The following is a 9,804-nucleotide window of genomic DNA, read 5'->3' on the forward strand; positions in this document are numbered from 1 at the left end:
AAGGTTTTCCAGAGGAAGGAACAGTTGAGTTGACCTTGGAACCATGAGTGGGAGGCAATTTGGTGGTGAGAGGAGAAAAGAACCTTCCAGTCAGAGGGTGGGCAAGGCCTGTGGGGGCAAGGCCTGTGTTTTGGAAGGAGATGGCACCCTTGGGGATTAGACACAGGTGATGCAGGGATCAGCTGATGCTAGATGATGTTGGGTTTTGTGGGTCACATAAACAAATTATATTCTTTACCCTAAATTGAATGGGGACGGGGATGGGGGAGAGGTCAGTGGAAATTTACTGAGTGCTTACCAGCCACTCTTATCACTTTTTATGTATTAACTCACATACGCTTCACAACCTGTGCAATAATTCCCATCGTACAAATGAAGAAAAGGAAGCACAAGGAGGTCAAGTAATATGCCCAAGGTCAGTGTTATATAAATGGGTCAGTAATAATCCCTGTCTGTTGGCCTAAAATCTCTCCATGTCATTTACTTTTCCATAGCAAGCTAGGATCATTAACCCAAAATGCACTGGAGCCAAACTGACTTGACTGGGGAAGGGAAGGTGGAATTTTAGAAACTGAATGTTTGTATCCATCCTCCCTGCCTCCCATTCGTATGTTGAAACCCTGATACCAGTGTGATGGTATTGGGAGGTAGGGCCTTTGAAAGTAATTAGATCATGAGGGTACAGGCCTCATTGTGAGATCGGTGCTCTTAGAAGAGACCACAGAGCCAGCTAGCTCTCTACCACGTGAGCACACAGCATGAAAGTGGTCATCTATGAATCAGGAAGCAGGTCCTCACCAGACACCAACTCCACCAGCTTCTTGATCTAGGACTTCCCAGTCTCCACAACTGAGAGAACTTAGTGTCGTTGGTTGAAGCCACTCCTTCTGTGGTATTTTTGTTACAGCAGCCTGAGCCGACTAAGAAACGGCTTTCCATGGCTCATGCTTAGCTGAGGAGAAACACAAACAAGAAGTTTAAAAATATGTATAGCACAGAATAAAGGAATGAAACAGGTGTGTTCAGGTTAAGAGTGAGATGGAGAAAAAACGCAGAAGAGCCAAGGCAGTGAATGGTGGTATCTGGCGGGAAGCAACCCAGCTCCCAAGCCTCAGTACCCAAGCCACCTCTTATCCCCAAGCACCTTGTGGTGCTGATCTCAGCAAAGGGTAGCCTACCTGAGGTTCTTGTTCTTAGATTCCTACGTGCCTATCTCCGTTCACTCCGTGTGAATCCCTACAATACTCACCTGAGCTAGGCTGAGTGGGTCTTCACTATTCTCTACAACCAACACAATCCCATGACCAGGCTTCCCACTCATGATAAAGTCAGGACAGTAAAATTCTCAGTAATCACTACCCAGCTTTATAGTAAAGGTTTCTGATAATATCACAGTTTCAAATCAGTTTTACTTTAGAAACAGAGCTTGATGTGCTACGACACAGAGATGACATATGGCTTATTTGGGGGTGGCCCCATTCACCTCTCTACTTTGAGTAGTCCTAAACCATCCTAGGGGATAATTGTTGTCTCCATGCTTTGCCTTATCAAGGTAGGAGCAGGGAGTGAGTCCTGAGGGTAGAGGCCTTGTCGCGTGGTGTGGGACACTTCACACCGTTTAAGATGCTTATTTTGTATTACTCACTTCAGACTCATTTTCCATTTTAATTATTTCATTTCCACAGTGGGGTCAAAAACTGAGTTTTGGTATCTAGACAATTCAACCTATATCGATTTAAAATTGAGACGATTAGAAATGTTTCATGTCCTTCCTTTCCCTGGATACCCTCAGTGTGTCCTGATACTGGAGGAGAGGCATTTCAACCTTGGTTGAAATGGATTTCACCAAAATTTGAAAATCCAGATTTTCAACTGGATTTCACCAAAAGGTACAGTCTTGAGCAACAGGCACGGTATGGGTGAGCCTCCACAGGAAACATCCTATCTCCCTACTTCTGCCCTTGCTCTTCCAAGCCCAGATCACGCAGCCGTTCTGCTTGGACGGTTCTCAACCTCTCTCCATGCCCCTTTGAGTAGTTCCAAAATCTCCTGGGATGTTCTTCTGTGGTTTTAGGGACTGGGGGAAGGATTACCTCTTTCATTGACTGTTTCCCTTATACATGTGTACATTATTTGAAATTTTTTCAACTGATACGTACAATTTTGTATTTTTTTGGATAAAATATAATAACATAAAACTTACCATTTTAGTCCTTTTTAAATGTATAGTTCAGTAGTATCAAGTACATTCACAATGTTGTACACTCATCACCATGATTTCCAGAACTGTTTCATCATCCCAAACAAAAACCCCTACCATCCCAAACAGAAACAATTAAGCAATAACCGCCCACTTCTCCTTTCCTGGCCCCTAGTAACCTCTACTCCGTTTCTCATCTCTACGATTCTGACCACTCCACCTCATATAGGTGGAATTGTACAATATTTTTCCTTTTATGACCACGTCTTTTACTTAGCATAAGGTTCAAGGTCCATCCATGTGTTAACATGCATCAGAATATCATTCCTTTTTATGGCTTACATGGGCTATGTTTATAACTAACAAATAGATACTAAATCGATACTACATAAATCCTTTGTGGGGTTTTAAAAAGACCATTACTGTACCATAGGATGAAGACCATGATAACTGTTAGTTGTGAACTCAGGGGCCCTTGTTCAGTTTGACACAAGATTCCCAGAAAACATAAAGCTTTTCCTGAGAAGACTCAACCTCTTCTGTGACAGTGTTACTTGAGGAACTTGTGACGGAAAGATGTAATCAACTTGTTCTCTTTCTTTAGAAAGTCGTACTACCAAAAAAAAAAAAAAAAAAAAAAAATCAGCTGGCCCAAACAGTGTGTGTGTAGTCACTTGGCTGGTTTATCAGAATTTACATTCCAGTGCATGCCATATATTCTCTTTTATGACTGGTAATGAAGAGCAGATGGGCTGGCCAGTCTGCAGACCATCCTATGAATCGCACTATTCTAGAAAACATGTTTTCCCAAGACATGATTTTAACTTCCAGTGCTGTTGCTAAATCTGATTGACTCTCTCCCCACTTACTTCCTATTTCTAAAGTCCACATGTGTATTTGCAGAAATCACATGAAACGAAAGAGAACTTTCTAGGAAAGTGACTTCTTGGGGCATTGAGTGAGGTAACACGGTTCTAATGATTCACACAGCAAACAGTTAGAAACATTTCCATCATATACTCATTTAGCAAGTGTTCTAGCAAGTGTTCAAGTGAAGGTTTAAAATAGGATATGCCTGTGTCCGCACTGTTATATCTCAGTTTAAGTGTGAAGTTGGGGGAAAAAAAAAGAGGTTTCAACAATGTTTTATTTACTTGTTATTTTTTTAAAATAAGCTCCCATCTCTCTATATCATGCAAAGCATTGTAAACATCAAATGTTTATTGAAACTTTTTTCAAACGTTTTTTGAAACTGTATGGTGTCTCAGTAAGGCACAGCGTCTTGCCCAACATAAGCTCCCAATAAATATTAATTCAAGGTTTCAAGAGTGGAAGGATGCTTTTAAAATGTTTTTAAGAAAGATGAATATGGCCACAAAATCAGGTGCTGATAAAAACCATGCCCAGGAAGGCCAGCCAAGGAGGGATGGCAGCCTCCCCAGAGGAGGGCTCACAGGCCTCATCCAGGGGCCTTTGGGGGGTGAGAAGGGGAAACGGAGGCACATAGTCCAGAGGAGGTGGATGCAACAATGTCCAGACATGGGGGTTAGAGAATGGGAATCAAAATTTACAATCCCCCTTCTCTGAGCAACTCGCTTGTTTTCACCCATGCTTTGTTTCACTCCTTCCTTGCCCTGGGGGAGAGAATGCGGGATTTCCTGGGCTTCCTGTGACATTTAACCCAGTGAGCATTGAAGTGGAGTCACTGATGATCTCCGTGGAAGAGAGACTCTCTACTAGAAAGAGCTCTCAAGAAAAGAGCTTGAAAGAAAAACTGGAGAATGTTCTGGAATGTGATTCATCAAGTGCGACTGCCTCTGCCCCTATCAAAACAGGACTTCTGAGTTGGGGATTTTCCAAGTGTTTCTTTTCCTCACCCAAGCAATATCCACACAATACTGGCAGGTCATGGGTTGGGGTCCACAGAAGAAAAATGACAGGATTTCTCCAACCACTGCATTATAGTATGTTTTCAAAACCAAGCCTTCATTTGAAAGAACTTAGCCACAAACAAGATGCGTCCATTCTAGACAAGATGACAAAAACGTTGTGAAATTAGTCTCAATTTTTTAAATAGAAAATGGCATGTTCCAGAACAAAATTATGTAGCATTTGCCAATACTGAATTTGCTCTCCCAATAGAGACTTATTATCACTTTTCTGAAAAGTAAAAAAGAGGAAGTCAGAACTAGTGATTGTTGCTCAACCTTATACTTCTTTGAGAATAAATTATGAGGCATTATTTTGACAAAACAGGGTGGCTCTTGATAAAGGCATTGGTTGCTTGGCATTTAAGGTGATGCCTTAAATATTGGTTTCCTGGGGCTTTTGTAACTAAGTTCCCTAAGGTGAGTGGCTTAAAACAACAGAAAGGTACTGTTTACAGTTTGGGAGGCTAGAAGTCTGAAATTAAGGTATCAGCAGGATGGTGCTCCCTCTGAGAGCTGTAGAGGAGAATCTGTTCTAGAACTTTCTCCTTGCTCCTGGTAGTTGCCAGCAATCCTTGACGCTCCTTGGTTTGTAGACACCTCATTCTAGTCTCTGCCAACAGAGACACCTGGGGTACTCCCTTTACAGCATCTTCCTTCTATAGATGTCTGTCTCTGTGTTGTTTCTTCTCATCTTAAATGGACACCAGTCATGGGGTGCCTGGGTGGCTCAGTCGGTTTAGCGTCTGCCTTTGGCTCAGGTCATGATCTCAAGGTCTTGGGATCCAGCCTCAAGTTTGCTCCCTACTCAGCAGGGAGTCTGCTTCTGCCTCTCCCTTCATCCTTCTCTCCACTCATGCTATCTCTCTCTGTGTCAAATAAATAAATAAAACCTTAAAAAAACAAACAAACACCAGTCCTTTTGGATTAAGGCCCACCCTAATGACCTCATCTTAACTCAATTATATCAGCACAAAAACCCTATTTCCAAAAGAGGTCAATTCACAGGTTCCAGGTAGACATGAACATATTCTCTTTTGGAATATATTTCAACCCATAACACCTGGTAAAATGGAAGTAAAGCTATTTCAGCCTGTTTCCTTTGAGAGTAAGTTCATTATCCATGCAGACATAATTCAATATGGGGAAATCTTAATCTATTACAATAATTAGTCAAATTTTAAAATTGTCTAGTAGTCTTCAAAGATTTCCAAAAGCTATCTGAGATTACTCACTACCCAACATGATTTTTAGGAACTACTTTAGAAACCAACAATTTAAAAATATTTGTTTGACGTGGTTTGAAGAAATCTACCTTAAAATGAATCAACATTCTTAATGATTAATACTAGAGGCAGTGTTATTAAAATCACAAATCATGTGTACAGTGGTATATTACTCAGCCATGAAAAAGAATGAAATCTTGCCATTTGCAATACATGGCTGGAACTACAGGGTATTATGGTAAGGGAAATAAACCAGTCAGAGAAAGATAAATACCATATGATTTCACTCATATGTGGAATTTAAGAAACAAAGCAGATGAACTTAGGGGAAGGGAAGAAAAAATAAAATAAGATGACATCAGAGAGGCAGACAAACCATAAGAAGCTCTTCGCTCTAGGAGACAAACTGAGGGTGGCTGGAGGGGAGGTGGGCAGGGGGGATGGGGTAACTGGGTGATGGGCATTAAGGAGGACACTTGATGGAATGAACACTGGGTGCTATATGCCACTGATGAATCACTAAATTCTACTTCTGAAACTAATAATACACTATGTGTTAATTAATTTATTTTAAATTAAAAAAAGAAATCAACATGCAAAAAAAAAAAAGGTAGGAAGGAAGGGACAGAGGGAGAAAGGGAGAGAAATGGGGGCTAAATTCCCCATTTGAGTTTTATCAATAATAAAACTAACACTTGTGTTCCCATCTGTCTAACTCCTGGGTCTATCTCTGAGTTCCAAGCAGCAGAGAGAAAGAGGTGAGCATTACACTCAAATCCCAACAATAGACATTTTTAAAATCTTTATTTTATAGAAGAAGCAGGCTTGAAGAGGTCAAGCAACACATGTGAAGACAAGAGGGGCCACCATGTTCACACCTGCTGGGATCCCATGGTGTGAATGACGCCTTCCTAGAATTGCCCTGTGCAGACCTCTGTCTCCCACTGTGGCTACAACGGTTCTGGTGCCTCTTAAAAAGAGCATCCCAGGAAGGGAACTTCTGGGCCACAAGGTAGAGAAACATTCAGCCTTCCAGAATAATGCCAAACAGGCTTCCTGGGATCCTAGTAGCAGAGTAGAATGTTAAAAATATTATTCCATTTTTTGCAGAAGACTTTATTAAGGGACTGCTGCAGGACGTTTTGCACTAAGGGAGAGAGACTGGGCTCCTCTCTGAAGACGACAAGGAAAGTGGGGATTGATAGCCAAGATGTGGGGTGGGTCAGTAGATAAAAAATTATTAAGGGGACATATCAAGGCTAGAGAGATTCTTGATAGAGCCAACAGGATTCTTGCTGAAGGCAGGCCAGGGTTAGAACATACCAAGGGTGGAATGAGGTATTGATCAGATAGCAGGGGTGGGGGATTTTTGCTAAACTGATCCAGAGGATTCTTACTAAAAGTTGGACTAAGAGGACAAAAGACACAGCCCCAGGTCTGGACCTAGATGAGAAGAAGGCTCAGGGAAGTCCAACTCAGTTTTGGTTAAGGAGAAAGTCTTTGTCAATAAGTTTCCTTTATGCACATCTTCATCAACGTGTGACATGTGACACTGTCCTTGGAGTAGCATACACTTGCCTAGATGAGTGAGTTTCTGACAGGTCAGGGAGGAATCTCAGAAGGTAGATGGGTTGGAGCCATCTTGCTTCTGGTCAAGAGCTGGTGTGGTAGGGGATGAATCCCATTGGTCAAGAGGCTGCTGAGGGCACCATGGAAGACAGGACCTGGAGGGAACTGAAGGAGGTCAAGTTGGAGCTGGTTTCCTCCTTCATGAAATCGCTGTGGGCCCACCTCTCACCAGGGCACCTGGACCAAGAAGCACTTTTTCTGTAAAGGAGCCATAGAATAAATCAAAGGAAGATAGTTTGATTAAATGATTATAAAAAATTTAAAACCTCTGTATATCAAAGTAGCACATACAAAATTAAAGGACAATTGAACCAGAACACAGCCATCAGGAACACAACCAAGAAAAAACAGACTTCACATATTAAAAGTGTGAGCAAACTGATATAAGAAAATCAGATTCAAATAGGCAAAAAGACAACAGAAAAGTAGCACAAGAGAAATACATTAGTCTAGAAATATAAAGAATGTTCAAATTCAATAGGAAAGTAATATAAATTAACTATAAGACACCAGGTTTAATTTACCAACTCAGTACACGAACAGTCAGACTTTAGCCCCCCCATTTGAACCACATTAAAATACAATATTCAAGGTTGGCGAGACCAGGGTAAAGAGTCTTTCTTGTTTCAGACACATCTGAGGTATGTAAGTTATACAGCTTTAATGAAAAGAAAATTTCCAATATTTAGTAAATGTCTTTTGAAGAGTTGTTTTAAACCAGAAATTTCTCTTTTAGGAATCAATCTTAAATAATCTGAAACACAGAAATAACTGTTTACCCAAAATGTTCATTTCACTACTATATATAATAAAGGATTAAAAACAATAATAAACAGCAAAGATATACACATGATGAAGCAAGTCGTGATAGACTATTAAAAAACAGATTAAGGGGCCCTCAGGTGGCACAGTAGGTTGAGTGTCTAACCCTTGGTTTCAGTGCAGGTCATGATCTCAGGGTGGTGAGGCTGAGCCCCATGTCTGTTTCTGTACTGAGGGCAGAGTCTGCTTGAGACTACCTCCCCCATGCTCTCACTCTCTCGTTTTCTAATAAATATATTAATTAATTAGTAGCAAATTAAAATTATGTTTTATGAGAATTTAATAATATAGGGAGATGAGTGGGAAAATATAAGAAAAAATACATTAAATAGAAAAGAGGATGAAGTGAAAAATATATGACAAAATTTTAAATATAAGCTAGAGCACAATCAAATTTTCAATTATATTCTAGGTTAATATTAGAAACCTGCATAGAAGAATATAGGACAGGCATCAGAACATTAATGCTGATGATTTCTGAGTGGTATTGGTTTTTAATGTTCTTAGTCATATTTTCAACATTTTCTATATTTTCAACCATCCAGATGTAATATTCCTATGAATTTTAAAGGCGATATACTACCTAAAATATAAGCTTGAATACGTAAGAATTCCTTTCATGATGTTCTGGGAACTAGAATTACTTAGAGAGCAGGTGTCACCTCATGGGCCAGATTGCCCGAGTTTCAGTCCTGGACTTACCAGGTACCAGCAGTGTGACCTGAGCAAGTCATTTAACCTCTTTGTGCCTCAGTTTCCTCCTCTGCAAACTTGAGGCAACAAGAGTCCCCCCACCCTTCGTGGGGCTGTGTGAGAGGCGAAAGAGTTAATATAGAGAGCTGTATAACACATGCCCTAGGAATGACAACCATTATTCTGATTCAAGAAAAGAAGGAAGAGTTTCACCTTCTATGCTCCTTGAAAGTGAGGCCCATTTCTCTTCGTCCTTTTACATCTGTAACACCCTCTACCTGCTCCTAGACAAAAACCTTCATAATAAGTATAGAATCCATAGTGATGTTCTATACAAAGGTTAGTGACTTCTCGCCATTCCTCTTACTCCTTTACTTGAGTATTGCGACCATCAGAAGTGACAGTCTGCCACGGGCAGTCGGTGTGTGAACATAGCTCTCCCACCATCACCATCACACCATCATCCTCCATTGCAAAGTGCTATTATTCAGCATATTCAATGAGATATTAATGAAAGCAAATCCCAAATCAACCATTTAGCTTTTTGTCAGAAAGTTCTGCATTCCTTTTGCCCTTAGATCAGCAATAATAGCTGCTGTGTCCACAAGGGCTGGTTGTCAAGGGCCTCTCCTTGCTGTTGTGAACAGAGAAGAGCTACTTGACCATGGGTGCTTGGCAAGAAATCCTAGAATGTGACCTAAAGAAGGCGGTTGGAACTTATGTTCTGGATTTCCAAAGTTGGCCAGCGGTATGTGAATAGGATCGCATTCAAGGGGAGCTGTTGATGTCTGGGAGAGAATCAAGTTCTCCAAGCAAAGTGACATGGAGGATGGTGATGGGAATCTGAGTAGGGAGATGAAGAGGGGTGGGGAGGTCTGAGAACAACAGCCACCCAATGGGAGATGACTATCGAGCAATGGGACTGGATACTGTCCTCCATGCTGGGACTGTGGTCATGGCAAACAGGTGGCATGACATGTGGGTTCCCTTTTGAGAGTCCTGGGGTGCTGCCAGCACTCAGCCCAGCTGTCAGCCCTGGTGAGTCTTGCCTCATGTCACACAGCCCTCATCAATGGTCAGTTGCGTAGAGATCCAAAGGCTTGGGCATCCAATCCAATCTGGTCAGTGTTGGAGAGTCGTCTCATCTTGATTCCCTGTGGGGCATCTGTTGAGATGGCACCATGGCCCCATGGCCCTTCTGCCTGGTGAAATCTCTCCCCTTCCCTTCCACAGTGTTGATCCCAGAGCTCCCTGATAAAGGTCTACAGGGAAATCTCTACCTCAGAGTCTGTGACAGTCCCCAATC

The sequence above is a fragment of the Neovison vison genome, chromosome 1 (assembly GCF_020171115.1).
Source record: "Neovison vison isolate M4711 chromosome 1, ASM_NN_V1, whole genome shotgun sequence".
Classification (NCBI taxonomy): domain Eukaryota; kingdom Metazoa; phylum Chordata; class Mammalia; order Carnivora; family Mustelidae; genus Neogale; species Neogale vison.